This window comes from Patiria miniata, unplaced genomic scaffold (genome assembly GCF_015706575.1).
Source record: "Patiria miniata isolate m_02_andy unplaced genomic scaffold, ASM1570657v1 HiC_scaffold_1, whole genome shotgun sequence".
Lineage (NCBI taxonomy): Eukaryota > Metazoa > Echinodermata > Asteroidea > Valvatida > Asterinidae > Patiria > Patiria miniata.
The window spans coordinates 8,861,621-8,876,206 of NW_024037047.1; the positions used below are offsets into that span (position 1 = coordinate 8,861,621).

Sequence of the window (14,586 nt, forward strand, 5' to 3'; positions counted from 1 at the left end):
CCTCCAGCGTGGGTCCCCTCCAGTGTGGGTCCCCTCCAGCGTGGGTTCCCTCCAGCGTGGGTCCCCTCCAGCGTGGGTTCCCTCCAGCGTGGGCTCCCTCCAGCATGGGCTCCCTCCAGTGTGGGTCCCCTCCAGTGTGGGTCCCCTCCAGCGTGGGTCCCCTCCAGCGTGGGTCCCCTCCAGCGTGGGTTCCCTCCAGCGTGGGTCCCCTCCAGCGTGGGTCCCCTCCAGCGTGGGTCCCCTCCAGCGTGGGTCCCCTCCAGCGTGGGTCCCCTCCAGCGTGGGTCCCCTCCAGCGAGGGTCCCCTCCAGCGTGGGTCCCCTCCAGCGTGGGTCCCCTCCAGCGTGGGTTCCCTCCAGCGTGGGTTCCCTCCAGCGTGGGCTCCCTCCAGCGTGGGCTCCCTCCAGTGTGGGCTCCCTCCAGCGTGGGTCCCCTCCAGTGTGGGTCCCCTCCAGCATGGGTCCCCTCCAGCATGGGTTCCCTCCAGCGTGGGTCCCCTCCAGTGTGGGTCCCGTCCAGCATGGGTCCCCTTCAGCGTGGGTCCCCTCCAGCATAGGTTCCCTCCAGCGTGGGTCCCTCCAGCATGGGTCCCCTCCAGCATGGGTCCCCTCCAGCGTGGGTCCCCTCCAGCATAGGTTCCCTCCAGTGTGGGCTCCCTCCAGCGTAAGCCCCCTCCAGCGTGGGCTCCCTCCAGCATGGGTCCCTTCTAGCTCCACCTGTATGATCCAGTCTATATGTCTCTGGGTAAGAGGTCTCCAGGTGAGGGCCGCAGAGGGTGCTGGAGCTAAGCCAAGTGGTCTCTCGATCTCCTTCGCAAGCATTTACTGGAAACCAGCACGGCCTGTTCACCAAACATACATAATACATAATATCAGATCAAGACGCAGAGTTGAAATACATGTAGAATCAATTACAAGTCAAATCACAGGTCTAATAATACTTAAGACACACTGTGATCTTTAAAGCATTGCATTTTTTACAACTAAATCTGAAACCTAAAATAGCATGTGTTGGATTTTACCTACTTGATCGTTCATGTGGTTGTCCCGGATCAGACCGGCCACATGCTAGCGGGCAGCGTGGTATGTACAGTGGTACCCTACTGTTGTTACCATCTTGTGCTGTGCACTCACGCACCACACACTGTATAATTACCGTGTGATACAGTCAGCATCACACGCTTTCCATGTCAGCAGGTCAATGTTTCAACTTTCATCCGGTGGGAAAAGGCTCCATTCAGTGTTGGCCTAGGTGTTTGTATATGTACGGCCGGCAAGTGAGATCAGCTTCATCCTGAATCAAGACTCAGCAGCACTGATTTCAACAAAATGTAGCCAAAGCAGCTTGATTGTACTATTTGTGTCCTTATTTTGTGTGGTTCATTAAACACCACAAAGCATATATGCATAAAAGGGAGGGGAGGAGAGAAGGGGGGGGGGGGGAGGGCCCACTGACACCACTGCGTATATACACCATGCGGACAGGAGGGAAGAGGCATTTCTTGCATAAGTTCTTTACTGACGGCCCACTTGCAAAGAGTAAACTGCATACCTTGGCAGTCACACTTGTTGGTGATTGTCCCCATGCATTCTTGCATTTGCGGATGCCTAGCTTGGTCTTAGGCCTATCTCTAGTCTCCTCCAGCATGGCTTCCAGCGTCAGCCTGTCAGCTCTATAGGGGCTCTGGTCTGGGTCTCTACAAAGTAAGAGGTCGGGGCAGCGTAGGGTATTATGGCTCCAAAACTAGCAGCCAGGATCCTCGTAAGTAGCCTGTTCATGGATAAAAAGAAAAATTAGAATTAATTCTTGAAGAACAAGCTAGAGGCAGAGTTGAGATTGTGTAAATCACAAGTCAAATTACAACAAATAACAGGATGAATAAAAAAGGAGTGTCTGAACAGTTCATATGAATTACTTGCAAAAAAACCCAGTGCTGTTAAACCAAACAGTGGTTATACCTTTAAAGAAGGTTCAAGTGCTCTCCAACCATGGGGTGGCTCCAAAAGACTGGTAGATCATCTCACACGCGACGCCCAGTGTCAGCTCAATAATAGGGTTTTTGGCACTGCACCCACTGTTGGGGACTGGGTTAGGGACTAGATGACTCATCCTGTTCTTGTTAAGGGAGTGTGGGCAGGGCCACAAGACAACCCGACTAGATTCCTCGGTCAGACATTTGCTGCCACCCAGCTTCAGCCAGAAGCACTGTAACTGCGCAAGGGCCGCTCTTTGCAGTTGGTGGCCCACTTGTACGAAGCTGGCCCATCAGTTACTGCCGCTCAGTTTCAGCCGGAAGACGCTGTGACTGTGCAAGGGCCGCTTGTTGCAGTTGGTGGTGTTTCAGCCCTTTTGTGTGAATCTGACCTAGCATTGACTGCACCTGACCCTTGATGGTAACTGTCACCATATGGTGGACTTGGTAACCTAGACATCCATCCACCAACTTGATGTTGCACATACTTCTTGTTGCCCGACCCAGCAGGTCCTCTAACCTCTAATTGTAAAAGTTGGCTTCCACTGTGTCCTGCAACATAATGTAGAATGAGAAAAAGATTCCAATCACTTCTTTAAAGGATTAAAAAGAGAGAGAAAAATCTGCCAATCCGATTTCAAACACAAACAAACAAACCTGAATTTGTTTAAGTGGTAATTGTTGCAGGGACGACCGTACAATTTTTTGTGCAGTACATGTTGTGTAATATAATCACTTAGACATTTCTGGGTTACAAAATTCCTTTTTCGAAAATTCCACAGAAATTCACATCCTATTCACCAACTTTTTCAAATTTTATCAGATCCAGGTTTTGTAGCGAAGCCTCTAATTAACTGGTTAGGGTTCTGTCACACTTCTGCGTATCCTAATTCCTTATGAGTTGCGCTTTGACATTTTTTTCATACGCAGTCGCACGCACAATACGCACCTCATATGCATCTCTAGCATTTTGTGTAAGTTTTATGTACGCAGGCATACGCATGGTACAGCCCAGTACGCTGGATAGTTTTGGGCATGCACAAAACTACGCTGCGTACGCTGTTACGCAGGTCATACGTTATAAATACGCAGCACATCGGCCCCGCATCGGTTGAGTGCAGTACGAGTACGCTATGTGTTCATGGGGGATAAGCGGTTCATTCGCGGTAATACGCTGACCTCCCGGCACGCACCCCGTCAGCATATGAGCCGGCGTATACATAGAGTACTTGCAGCGAAGATACAGCGCACGCTGAACGAACTCATAGCGAATGCCGACGTATTGCACGAATTAGTACCGCTCATTCTGCGAGCGGGCAGCGCATTGTACTTAAACGCACAGATAGCGTATTTGCTGCAACTCATACACATCTCATACGCAGTGGATGTGCTTAATTCGTTACTTGTACGCTAGATGTGCGTCGCACATTAAAGTCAAAGTAATAAAAAAATTCTACTTTTTGAGCGTACGGCTGCGTATTGAAATTTTTGATAAGGAACTCATAAGGAATTAGGATACGCAAAAGTGTGACAGGGGCTTTATATGAAAGCATTCTTAAGAACATTTGTCATCGAGCTATCACAAAGTAGCCTAGTGGGTAGCAAGATGGGAAAAAATGTTGCAACCTGACGCCACTTCCACAATTGTGTACAAAGTCTTTGGAGGCGGGGGGGGGGGGGGGGGGGGGGGGGGCACTTTGTCCCCCCTGGCTGATTTTTTTGACAATTGTTTTTTGTCAGCAATGATTTTAGTAAATGTTTAAAGATTTTTCTGACATCAATTCCATCAAAGAAAACCTGCTCAACAACCATTACAATGCAACGTGAAAATGTCCATACAAATATGAAGTATGCATAATAATGGTCAGGTTTGAGGAGCGCCCCCATTTGGAAGATGGGTACCAGCCCCTCCCCCCCCCCCTTTTGATTTTACGGAGGGCAAGTGTCCGGAGAACCCCCCCCCCCTTTTACAGAGGGCAATTGTCCGGAGGGAAAACATGTCTACATTTCGGAGCGAATGTGCGGTTGCCCCCCTGACATCAAAAGCTGGATACGCTGCTGTTGAGATGATATATGAAGAAAAAAAGTGGCATCAGGTTGCAACCCTTTTTTTTACGAGTATTACAAGATCCCTGATTTGAACCCCTGTCGTCCTAGCCTTGGTCAATGCTCTCACCGTTATTCGTCCCGTACGCGGTCAATCGTCGGCATACACGCGCTTTGCACATGCATGTAAAAATACAGCGCGATCAGCGACCTCACGCGGCCACTATTTTTATATGCAAATCAGTTGGGGACGATCGAGAGCCTTGGTTTAATCATCCATGTGAGGTTTTGGGGGTGGTGCTCATTAAGTTAATAGCCTTAGATGACCTTAAATGTCGTTTTCTTATTGGTCGATCGTTGCGTGGAAACTTGCATAGTGAAACGTGGCACCATACATAATCCATACACATACACATTGTGTGTCTCTGCACACGGCACCAATGCACAAAAACTGTGGTTCCTGTCACGTCCGCAAAGGCCGAATAGCGGCAAATAATTTGATGACGTCCAGATTTACCAAGGTGTGATTGGACACTCCACATATTAGCCCCGCCTACACTTATCTGTGTGGTCGATCGTTGCGTGGAAACTTGCATAGTGAAACGTGGCACCGTACATAATCCATACACGTACACGTTGTGTGTCTCTGCACACGGCACCAATGCACAAAAACTGTGGTTCCTGTCACGTCCGCAAAGGCCGAATAGCGGCAAATAATTTGATGACGTCCGGATTTACCAAGGTGTGATTGGACACTCCACATATTAGCCCCGCCTACACTTATCTATATTCGCATACGAGGTCGTGCGCTAGAAATCCAGCGCAAATAAAGAAAAACATAAGCTTTTGCTGACGATTGAACCAAGGCTCGAGAACGTCCCCAACTGATTTGCATAAAAAAATAGTGGCCGCGTGAGGTCGCTGTTCGCGCTGTATTTTTACATGCATGTGCATAGCACGTGAGGATATATGCCGACGATTGACCGCGTACGGGACGAATAAAGACGAGAGCATTGACCATAGTAAACATTTCACAAAATTTCACAAAAATTAGACATCTGAAAAAGGCAGCACTTTCTGATTAGCCTATAAAGAGGGTGAGAATGCTTCTAAAGCAAAAAAAACCTCTACAAAGTAAGCCTAAATGTGAAAATCAAAATTTGGCAAAGTGCGACACGTTTTGGTACATGTGGATGTGTGGCCTACTAGTATGTTTACGAAATTACGGAGGCAGTCCAGTAAATAGGCCACATTTCAAGGCTACTGTCGTCCGGCTGTTCATTTTCATTCACTATTTTTGTTCTCTGACCGAGTTTTTTTTTTTTGATACAAAGGAAAAACATAAATTAGCTTAAGTGGTACAACCTGGAGTTGGGATTCTGGCACGAGTTTTGTGCCTAATTTCAGGACGGCACCGTTTTTCGGTTTTTGCTGCTGGCAGTGACAACGGCACTGATGATGACACGCCCCGGGCTAAATTTGTGTGATCTCGGTATCTCTAAATTTGGCCCAAAACATCCAGTACAAGTTCCAGCATTAAGATGATGATACACTAAGTCAACTTACATTTCATATGGAAGGTGAAATTTCCCGTTCTTGGCCGAGAGCCTATACGTGTCCTGCTGGAAAATACGAGCAACCCATCACATAGTATAGTGACATACCATACCAGCACTGGCAATGATGGACCCGCCCTTCTCATGCCGTACGTACAGTACATGTGGGCCGATGCAGCTACTCGACTCGTGGACACACATTCTTTCGTTTTACACGCGCTTCAACGGCTGTGCTCTTATCCTATCAAAAGCCGTGCAAAACAATACGGTGTCATATGAAAACGCGTCTCCTATAAAAACTGGATTCTGTGACCCGTTATTGGTTAAAGGTAAAGTCCATCTTTTGTAATTTGTGCATTTAGTGTTCGTTTGAAGCAACGTGCTCAGTCAAAACCTAAAGAAGGGTGCTGAACAACTAATCCGAAGTTTCAGTTCAGCTGAAAGCATTCTAGAATCTCGATAAAATCAAAAGTTGTTGAATCACATAGGTGTATAGCCAGCGGGGAGTGGGGGAAGGGGATATTTACCCCCAATATTTTGTAAAGACTGCCTTTTTCCATTCAAATGCCCTTTTTTTGTCAACGGGCTTACCCCCCCCCCCCCCCCCCAGTAATTTATAAAGAGTGCCTTTTTTTTACGAAGTGCCCTTTTTTCTGAACAAGTGCCCTTTTCAAAAAAGGAGTGGTGCCTTTTGTATGGCATCTGCCGTTTTGGTAGTCTATGTGATGCCCGAACAGATTTGCTGATTAATTAGGCAAGACCCCGCCTCTTGACTTCCTAGATTGTGACCAATCAGCAGGCGCTTTCTATAGGCCTATCGGGTCTTCGGTCATTCGTCTTTCACGGTTGCGCGTCATAGACATGGATTTAAAAAAAAAAGTCGCGGCGCTCGGTATCATGTTACGCAAATGCGCTCCCGGCTGTTGTTGTATTACAAAACGCTGCATTCGTATTGACCAATCACAGCGTTAGTCCTGATTTTGGGATGAAATGACGTCACGATTTAGTAAAGTCGACTCCGATTGGCTGGCGCGCGGCTTGCATAAATCTGCATGCTTTGACATATCAGACGTTAGACAGGAGATGGCTCCGTGGATAATGGGTGATACTCAAACTACCGTTTCGGGTGCCTTGTTCAGAATTTCGCACATGTATCGCCCTGAAAAGCATCATAGAGTGACCCTTTGTGTGCATAATTGCCGTTTTAGAACAGCGCCCCCATCGACAGATGGTACCAGCCATACCCCCCCCCCCCTGTTTTTACGGCGGCCACGTGTCCGGAGCAAAATGCCTGTCTACATTTCACAACAGATGATCGATGTGCAAGTGCCCTTTTACAAAAAAATTACCCCCAACAAAATATAAAAATGACTGTGCTACGCCCATGAATCATGTGTTGAATTTGGCCTGAATTCTGCGTCTGAGACACTTTCTCAATGAGCCAATTGAAGCTATACAGTCATGTTGTTTAGCAAGTGCACCCGCGTGTGCGTCGTTCCAAAGCTTGTGCGCGCTTCGCTGAATAAAAAAGTAGGGGGAGAAAAAGTAGCTGAAGTAGGGAAATTTCCAATTTCCAACGGTGCATCTTAAGACGCACTGTTGGAAAGCCTTCTTTTGTTGATTTTTTTCAAAATGACAGCTTGCCAGAAAGAATAATTTCACAGGGCGTTTAGCCCCCTTGCTATCTTTCAACCGAGTATGTTATTTTTTAAGAATAATTACCTCAGTTAATTTTTGGATAGCTGCAAATGATGGACTATAGCTTTAAACCTTTCTGCGTGACCGCGATCGCTCTACTAAATTATTCTTAGGCATTAAGCAGACTGGTGGTGGTCACGCGGGAGGGTTTAACCAATAACACGTACGGAATCCAGATTTTACAGGAGTCCATTTTCATATAAAACAACACCGTATTGTTTTGCTCGGCTTTTCATTGGATAAGAGCACAGCGGTTGAACCGCGTGTTAAACGAAAGAATGTGTGTCCACGAGTCAAGTAGCTGCATGGTATTGGTATGTGGTGGGCGAAGATCTTTGGTGGTGGTTGTGGTACATAACACATAAAACGGGGGAATTTCACCTTCCACATGACCGTAAGTTAACTTAGTGTACCATCATCTTAATTCTGGAACTGTACTGGATGTTTTGGGCTATTTAGAGATGCCAAGGTCACCCAAATTTAGCCCGGGACGTGTTAGCCCCATAAATGTGGCCTATTTACTGGACTGCCTCCGTAAACATAGGCCACACATCCACATGTACAAAAATCGTGTCGACGGAGCCAAATTTTGATTTTCACATTTAGGCTTAGTTTGTAGGTTTTTTTTGCTTTAGAAGCATACTCACCCTCTTTACAGGCTAATCAGAAAGTGCTGCCTTTTTCAGATGTCTAATTTGTGTGAAATTTCATGTTGAAATTTTGATACGCAAACGTGTAAAAATGAATCTGGAAATTTCACGAAAAATATACATCTGAAAAAGGCAGCACTTTCTGATTAGCCTATAAAGAGGGTGAGTATGCTTCTAAAGCAAAAAAAACCTACAAACTAAGCCTAAATGTGAAAATCAAAATTTGGCTCCGTCGACACGATTTTTGTACATGTGGATGTGTGGCCTATGTTTACGGAGGCAGTCCAGTAAATAGGCCACATTTATGGGGCTAGGGACGTGTCAGCGCTTGAACTTTGGTATCCTCCGCAGTACTGGCCCTGTCACACTTCTCGTATCCTAATTCCTTATGAGTTACCAGGGCTCGATTTACAAAAAAAACAGTGGCATGCACTGGTGCATGTAGACCAAAAAACCTACATGCACCAAGAAAAACCCACATGCACCATAATTGACTTACACCCGTCTGCTTCTCTGAAGGCATTCTTTCTCTTTGATTTATCGAACTTTCTACAGACAGTACAGTAGATAACCTTTTTTACTCGATCATGCTCAAGCCTAGACCCGTGAACGTGGCGTTGTATACAACGCCACGCTGTTGTGGCATTTCGAACATGGCGAAATTGATCCGCCGTATATAATTTGGTACATAATGTTGAGTACTCACATAGAAAGCTAAATTTGCCTTCCCGCGTGTTCAGGATGTGTCATTTTGACGAAATTTGCCGTCGATGAAGACCCATACGAACGTGTAGAAATTAGATTTTATTGAACCTGACAACTGACACAAGTACCCAGGGTCATTTGCGTGCAAAATTATCGGAGCCCTCCAAGCTACCCGTCTGCTTCATGTGGCGCATATGATAGGTGGCGTCCGATTGGCCAATAACGAGACCACGTGATAAACGCAGCTAATAATTTGGAATCACACTTATGATCCGGACATAAGGAATGCCCGGAGCGTCGGTGCGATATCAAATTATCTGCAGCATGTATCATGTGGTAAATCACATGCATGATCGGAGGAGGTTGCAGGACGTCGAGATCTTGCCAAATTTTACCGCGTACTCTGAATCTGCTGCAAGGAATAATTTATGGATATAAGAAATAACACGTTTGTACACTATCTGGTCAAGTATTCAACAAACTTTATTCTTATTCTCACTCATTTGTAAACAGTAAATATATGCATGAAATGAGTATTTTGGTGGCTAAAAAAGTTACATGCACGTCGTGCATGCTCAGTAAAAAAGCTACGTGCACAAGCAAAAATCTACATGCACTGGTGCATGCATGCACCCGGGTAAATCAAGCCCTGTGAGTTTTGCAGTCGTACGCACAATACCCACCTCATATGCATGCGTTTTGTGTAAGTTTTATATACGCAGGCATACGCATGGTACGGCCCAGTACGCCAGATAGTTTTGGGCATGCACAAAACTACGCTGCGTACGCTGTTACGCAGGTCATACATTATAAATACGCAGCACATCGGTCCCGCATCGGTCGAGCATGGTACGAATACGCTATGTGTTCGTGGGGGATAAGCGGTTAATACGCGGTAATACGCTGACCTCCCGGCACGCACCCCGACAGCATATGAGCCGCCGTATACATAGCGTACTTGCAGCGAAGATACAGCGCACGCTGAACGAACTCATAGCGAATGCCGACATATTGCACGAATAAGTACCGCTCGTCCTGCGAGCGGGCAGCGCATTGTACTTATTCGTAACTTATGAGAAATGCACAGAAAGCGTACTTGCCGCAACTCATACGCATCTCATATGCAGTGGATGTGCTAAATTCGTTACTTGTACGCTAGATGTACGTCGCACATTAAAGTCAAAGTAATAAAAAAAAATTGACGTTTTGAGCGTACGGCTGCGTATTAAAAAAATTTGATAAGGAACTTATAAGGAATTAGGATACGCAAAAGTGTGATAGTTGCTTTACCGGCACACTCTCGCAAAACTTTGGCAGCTTTCTATACAAAAACCTCATTGGCTCGGGGTTTTGTGCGTAAGCCTTATCAGTCAGCCGATCATGCTCAATTGACTTTGGCCAAACGGCAAGACCCATCATAAAGTATAAGTTAACTGGACCAATTTTTCCAAGAGTGTGTCTCTAATGGCAGATGGGCTTTTAAAAAGAACTTTTGAAAATGGGAAAGACACTTTGGAAACATCCAATCAGTTTGAATATGCTTCATGAATTTCTGAATAATTGAGCATTTAAAAAGAACTTTTGAAAATGGGAAAGACACTTTGGAAACATCCAATCAGTTTGAATATGCTTCATGAATTTCTGAATTATCGAGCACATTTTTAAACCGTATTTAATTACTATTATTTTTTGGTGTGGTGGTGGGGGGGGGGGGGGGGTGGCTGGGGGGTGAGACAGAAGATATATCAGAATGGCGCAATAAGCCCGACAGCGGGCGCAATAATTTTGATTAGGGTTTCAAAAATTTCTACGCGAGTCGTCCATTTGCATAAAAAGTGACCCCACAATTTTTTTTTTAAAAACAAGACCGTCTAATTTAAAAATCGGTGGAATCATGCGAATATGGCTGAGGATCATCTCCCTAGCTTTTGGGCTATTATCTAAGAGCAGATTTGATAAAATTAGGGTCCCAAAATGGGTCCTATTTGTACGAGAAAATGTAGGGATGCCATTGGTAAATTTGGCAGTATGCAGGCTCAGCATTACCGGCACACTCTCGCAAAACTTGGTTCGGCAGCTTTCTATACAAAAACCTCATTGACTCAGGGTTTTGTGATCAGTCAGCCGATCACTCTCAATTGCTTTCGGCCAAACCGCAAGACCCATCATTAAAGAATAAGTTAACCGGACCATTTTTTCCAAGAGTGTGTCTCTAATGCTTGTACTGACGGTCTAGCTGGAGTTACCCAGCCCAAAATTTTATCAATGGGGTGTCATTTAGGGCTGGAGTGGAGGAATTTTTTTCACCAAAACCAGCAGGATTGGCAGGTCCAAAAAATGTTTTCGAAGTTGTGCAATTTTGTCTGCATTACACATTAATTTCAACTGGAACTCATCCAAACCTTGCCTGGCATAACCACTACATAGCATGAGTTGCTTCAGCTGACATGCTCATAATCATTCACGTGTAGCATTGGAAACATAACTCGGGAGTTAGAGCATGGTAGTAAGAGACCCTTCCAGAATGGCCTCCCAAACATTGTCCTTTTTCACCTCTAATATTCTATAGCTTGAGTAACTCCAGCTGACATGCTCATATGCATTCACATGTAGCACTGGAGACATAGCCTAGTTGTGAGAGTGTGGTAGCAAGAGACCCTAAAATAATGGCCTCTCAAAAATTGTCCATTTTCACCTCTAATATCCCACCCCAGATATCATTTACATACTTCATACATTCAGCAGTCATTCACGAAGCTAATGATCGACTTGAAACAGACCACCCAAAAAAAAATGTGAAAAATCTTGATGATTTCGGTGGCTTGTCCATAAAAAAAGTCCAGTTCCAACGGCTGTCATCCATTATGTTTGGTTAATTATGTATACGCATGCATCAAATGATGACATCGAAAAAATTTGCACGCGCGATGTATGTTGGTACCACACCGCTTTCAGGGGCCACAAGTGAGTTCAATTTTCGTCTGGTGCGTTGTCGTGGAAAGCATTCTCGTTGTCTTGCTTTCCGCGACCACGAAAACTGGATATATATCAATTTTTGCAGAATTGACCTATCGCGGTAGAATCCCGTTAGAATAGCATCAACGCAGCTTGTGAAATATCCTCCAATTACATGATATACAAATGGATGTAGAACACGCAAAATCTGAGACAAACAAAAACTCCATAGGCTAACTCGCAAATGGCGATAGGTGAATTCTGCCAGAAATCTGCCCAAAAATCTATTGTGTCATATTTTCTGTCAAACCTGTTTTTGAACAAAAAATCTGTCCAAGGTAGCCGAAAATTGACCAAAAAGGTCACCCTGCTGCCCTTTTCATTCAAATGCCTTTTTTTCCACCAGCACTCCCCCCCCCCCCCCAATAATTTATAAAGAGTTCCCTTTTTTAAGAATTCCCTTTTTTTGAACAAGTGCCCTTGTTAAAAAGAAGTGGTGCCCTTTTTTGTGCCATTTGCCATTCCGGATGCCTTTAAAAAAAATTCACACATGCCTTGCCTTGAAAAACTCCATATGTTTCCATTAGTGTGCATATAATCGCCGGTTTTGAACAGCCCCCCCCCCCCCCCCCCCCCCCTTTTTTGATTTCTCGGGGGCCAAGTGTCCGGAGAAAACACGTGTCTACATTTCACCATGGATGTGCAAGTGCCCTTTTCAAGAAATGTTTCCCCGCCCCCCCCCCCAATAAAAATGACTATGCTACATACGCCACTAAAAAAGAATAAGATATTCTGATAAACTTACCGCTCACAATTAAATGTGTCTGCCGAGTTGTGCCATCCATTTCATTGCTGATCAATTGAGCGCATGTCATTGTGTGATGATCAAAGAAAAACAAGTCGTGATGCATCAACGACTGTTTCGTGTAGTGATATGTTCCTATAGTCCCATAAATGTGACTGAAATACTTCACTATAAACTCTGTATTATCACACTTTGTACATATGGTCTGTGCATGGAGAGTCCCGTTGCTAGGGGAGCCGAAAACCAGTTTTGTAGTACTCGTACTCGGTACTACTCGTACTTGAGTAATACTCAAGTACTTTTTTGGAGTACTCGTACTCATACTCGTACATGCACTCTGCAGGGAGCTCCAATGATTTTGGATTGACAGGCAACAGCCGCGGCACAACAATTACACCAGCGGGCCTACTTGCACCATGCTCGCACTTTATACGTCTTGGCCATTTGGTTTCAGGGGTTTAATATTTTCTTTATTTTCTCCCTAGGCTTTCCTAGGGAACCAATCAACGATGGAGAAAAGGTTCAATGGCTCGCCTGACGGTTTGTAAATATACACATGACGGGGTACGTGATCGAGCATCAGCACTTTCCTAGGGAATCAATCAGCGATCGAGACTTGATGGTTCAGTATGTGGCTCGCCCAATGGTTCTGAACATACACATCACTTGGAATGTGATCGAGCATCAGTGATGGCTGTGGCAGCCACTGACTGCAGTGAGTTATCCTTGCGCAGTCACAGCGTCTTCCAACTAGCGCTGAGCAGCAGTTACTGATGGGCTAATGTCGCACAAATGGGCCATAGCAGCAACCAACTACAATGTGTGGTCCTTGCGCAGTCAAAACGTCTTCCAGTTGAAGCTGATGCTCGGGCAGTTACTGATGGGCCGGCATCGCACAAATGGGCCATAGCAGCAACCAACTGCAACAAGTGGCCCTCGAGTTGCACTGTCACAGAGTCTTCCGGTTGAAGCTGAGTGGCAGTTACTGATGGGCCAGCATCGCACAAATGGGCCATGGCAGCCACCAACTGCAACAAGCGGCCCTTGCACTGTCACAGCGTCTATTGGCTGAAGCTGAGCAGCACTTTCTGATGTGCCAGCATCCCACTTCAGGACTTTGGCAGCCACCAACTGCAACAAGTGGCCCTTGCACTGTCACAGCGTCTTCCGTATGAAACTGAGCAGCAGCAACTGGCTGACTGGATCTGCAGGTTGTCTTGCAGTCCTCCCCAACCCCGACTAACAAGAACAGGATGAGTCATCTAGCCCCAAGTGACCCGGTCCCCACAGTGGCTTCAACGCAATGAACCCTTTTAGTAAGCAGGGCTGTGAGATGATCTGACAGTCTTTTGGAGCACTAAGCTTTTAATACCCTTATTTGAAAAAGGTAATCACTGTTTGGGTTAACAACACTAGTTTTTGATTCCAAAACTTCAGTGGTGATTTTTGTATTTGATGTTTTCCAGCTTAGAAGAAAGAGTTGAAACATACTTCAATTTTATAGAATGTAAAAATAATCATCAAATTGTTTCTTCTGAAATCAACCCAAAGAAACTAGTATGTGATAATGTTATGATGCAAATTTGATTATTTTGATTGCACTGTTGTTATGTGGTGCAAAGACTGATGAACTGTTCGGTTTGGTTCAGAAGTGTTCGATGAATTTTAGGTTTACCGAGTCACCCCACATTAACCCCTAGAGGTAAAGCCACAAATTTTTCTTAGGCCCCCCCATATTTTTTATGCCCCGCGGCGAAGCCGAAGGGGCATACTGTTTCCGCCTTGTCCTTCCGTGGGTGGGTGTGTGGGTGGGTGTGTGGGTGGGTGTGTGGGTGGGTGTGTGGGTGGGTGGGTGTGTGTGTGTGTCCGGACAAATCTTGTCAGCGCGATAACTTGAGAAATACTTAACATATGAACTTCAAATTTGGTTTGTGGATTGTTCTTGGTAATCCTAAGAAGCCTTTTCCATTTGGGGCCAAAAGGCCAAAGGTCAAGTTCACAGTGGCTAAAACAATAGAAATCTTGTCAGCGCGATAACTTGAGAAATACTTAACATATGAACTTCAAATTTGGATTGTGGATTGTTCTTGGTAATCCTAAGAAGCCTTTTGCATTTGGGGCCAAAAGGCCAAAGGTCAAGTTCACAGTGGCTAAAACAATAGAAATCTTGTCAGCGCGATAACTTGAGAAATACTTTAC

At 45.4% G+C, this 14,586-nt stretch overlaps 1 long non-coding RNA gene across 1 annotated transcript; it reads right to left on the minus strand.

Moving 5' to 3' along the window:
- Positions 1-283: 283 nt before the first annotated feature.
- LOC119722063 lies at positions 284-5,754 on the minus strand. The gene is made up of 4 exons (XR_005270400.1): positions 5,585-5,754; positions 1,959-2,524; positions 1,552-1,770; positions 284-841 (listed from the first exon to the last, which is right to left on the minus strand). It is a non-coding gene; the product is annotated as an uncharacterized LOC119722063 (long non-coding RNA).
- Positions 5,755-14,586: the final 8,832 nt, after the last annotated feature.